Raw genomic sequence first — 3,354 nt, forward strand, 5'->3', positions numbered from 1 at the left:
CCACTTTCTTATTGTGTCATTTTCTGGAGCTATGTAAAAAGGAATTGATGCATTGTGAGCTTCATCAGTGCCCCAGCTTAGACACTTACTACCTTTGTGACTCCTTGGTTCCTATATCAAAGGGAGCTAATAACAGCATCTCAGACAGCAAGCATAAGCTTATTTTGAAGTTAAAATGAAATAATCTATGTAAAATGTTGCAAAGATCTTAAAGTAATAAATGCCTATAAGGTATCTTCATCATCATCACCTTTTTCATCATCACCGGCACTGACGTGATCAAACCACAAATGGCAGCATGGTGTCTATGGAACAGAAACCTACACACTACATTTTATATGGGATTTGGGAGATAAACACACGCTAATATATTCAAATACTCCTTGTATATCATGTTCAGAAATTCCTGACAAAGAAGTAGATAGCAATTCATATATGACTGCATGACTTATCTTCCCATAAGGTGGTTGTAGGGAGTTCATCCAACATACAGGACACCTTCTTAACTTTCTCCTGACACCTAAAATAAATAAGCAGAGTGATTTGCCTATTCACTTGTCATCATTCACATCTGCCATGTGGCTATACTTCTCTTTTAATCACATCATTCTTGATGATACATTTTATTCCTTTTATTTGGTGTTCCTCAGTGGTACATGCCAGGCTGCTCATATCTGATATGTGCATCTTCATTCATGTGACATAATAAAAAAATACTCTGAAGACAGTTATAGTTTTCCTCACTGTTATGTTAAACACTGATACAATATTGGCATTTAAAAAAATGAGATTCCAATTTAAAGGGAAGTTTAGAGTCATTAAAAAATGTTTACAAATTGCTAAACACAATCTAGCCCACTACCCTATGTATATCTTACTCTGTGCCCAATTCATTATCAGCATGCACTATATGAAAAAGAGAGATATAGTAGTCTACAAATGAGAAGTAATATGTTATAGTGGATTAGGTTATGAACTCAAGAGTCAGAAAGATTAACAAAAAGAAATATAATAAAAAGTCAAAAGATTGAAAAAATACAAGACAATATAAGTGGTTGTTGTTGTTTAGCCATTTTTCAGTCATATCTGATTCTTTATGACCCCTTTTGGGGTTTTCTTGACACATATAATAGAGCCATTTGTCATTATCTTCTTTAGTTCATCTTATAGATAAGAAAACTGAGGCAAACATCATTAAGTGATATGCCCAGGATTGCAGAGTTAATGTGTGAGGCCATATGTAAATTCTTCTTGGCTCCACGCTCAGCATTTTATCCACTCTGCCACCTACAAAATATAAGGTAAATGATATTAAACCAACTGACGAGGAAAATCTATAGAGAAAGAACTATTTAAAAATCATTGAATGAACTAAATGTAAGTGTCATGACTAAAAGAAAGGCATAGAAATAAAAATGTAAGGAAGCTTATAAACAAATGTCATACATTCCTTAAACATATATTCCTAGTGGTATGCACTAAGTATATTGATATACCACAATAAAAGGTAACTTACTTCTTATACTCATGTTCATTTAAATCCATTATTGAAAACATTGCAGTACCTAGAACTGTTCTACCTTTGACTATTTGTGATTCATCACTCTGGTGTATCATATTAAATATACAATGGTTCATTCTATTAACTGTTACATCAATTTCTAATGTTTAGTCTGCTGAATACTGAGCAATATATTTTATTATTGTTATTATTATTACTGATATTAATTACCTCTATTTTACTATCCCCTACCCATGAGCAGGTTTGTACACTGTTTAGAATATGAGGCTTGTATTCAGAATGATCTGGGTTTAAATTTCACTTCAGACACTCAATAAGTTTGGAGCCATGTGTGTGTGGCTTAACCTTTTTGAGATTCAATTTTCTCATCTGAGAAAAGAGGGGTTTAAATTAAATGACCTCTTGCTTGAATTCAGATATTTCCACAGACACTATTGAGCTTTGTAATGACAGGAAAAAAATCACTAAACCAATTTAAACTTGAATTTCCTTATCTGCAAAAGAGGAATAATAATTGCAGCTACCTCTCAGGATTGATCTGGGATGTCAATATGATCATGTAAAATGATATTTGAAAGATGGAGTAGTGGGCAGCATCCTAGATCAGAAGTTAAGAAAAACTCTTTGGCCCATTCAATACCAGAATGAACACCATTTTAAGCAACCAGACCATTGACATCCCAGAAAATGTTGACATCTCTCTTAAGGGTCAGACAGTTATTGTGAAAGGGCCCAGAGGAATCCTCTGCAGGGATTTCAACCATTATCAATGTTGAGCTCAGTCTCCTTGGAAAGAAGAAAAAAAGGCTTCCGGTAGACAAGTGGTGGGGAAATCGAAAAGAACTTGCAACTGTGTGCACAATCTGTAGTCATGAACAAAACATGATCAAAGGCGTTACCCGGGGTTTTCGTTACAAGATGAGGGCTGTGTATGCTCACTTCCCCATCAATGTAGTTATTCAAGAGAAGGCCTCACTTGTTGAAATCAGAAATTTCTTGGCTGAAAAATATATCCTAAGAGTGCGCATGAGACCAGGTGTTGTTGTGCTGTTTCTCAAGCCCAGAAAGATGACTTAATTCTTGAAGGAAATGATTTTGAACTTGTTTCCAACTCAGCTGCCCTGATCCAACAAGCCACCACAGTCAAAAACAAGGTTATCAGAAAATTTGGGGATGGCATCTATGTTTCTGAGAAAGGCACAGTGCAACAAGATGATGAATAAGTTGGAAAAGATGCCAAAGGCTGTGTCCTGAGGAGTCAAAACTTATTCAGATGTCAAATAATTCAGATATCAAATAAAAATACTTTTTATCAAAAAAAAGTTAAGAAAAACTAAGTTCAAATCCACTCTCACACTTTTACTAGCTATATGGACCTGGACACGTCACTTAAACAGTCTCAGTTTTTTTTAACTGTATAGTGGAGATAATAATACGTTCTCCTCATAGAGCCATTTTAAGAATTAAATAACATAAAATTGGTAAAAGACTTTCTATAGTGCCTGGAAAGTAATAGGTGGTTAATAACTGATTGTCCCTTTCAATTTCTCTTAACATTAATGTTGATATTAAAGTCATTGCATATAGACTCTCCTATTTTTAAATTCTTTATAAATATTAAATTATCAAGTATCTACATATTTTTTTCAATTTTGTACACTTTTTGAATTCACGTCTATTTTAATAAGCTTCTAAATTGCAAACTAGAAATGACATGAAATAATTAAAGGAATAAAATGGCAGTTAATATTCAAAGTGCCAAAATTTTGACAATATATGAAAGTTGATTTATTATTCTAAATGCTAAGAATGAAATTAACACGGATGTGTAC

General features: G+C 33.6%; 1 pseudogene; it reads left to right on the forward strand.

Annotated features, from left to right (window-relative positions):
• Positions 1-2,148: 2,148 nt before the first annotated feature.
• LOC138170154 (large ribosomal subunit protein uL6-like) lies at positions 2,149-2,855 on the forward strand (annotated as a pseudogene).
• Positions 2,856-3,354: the final 499 nt, after the last annotated feature.

The sequence above is a fragment of the Petaurus breviceps genome, unplaced genomic scaffold (assembly GCF_028583685.1).
Source record: "Petaurus breviceps papuanus isolate PSGF00001 unplaced genomic scaffold, PetGlider_PUasm1.0 126, whole genome shotgun sequence".
In the NCBI taxonomy this organism is placed as follows: Eukaryota; Metazoa; Chordata; class Mammalia; order Diprotodontia; family Petauridae; genus Petaurus; species Petaurus breviceps.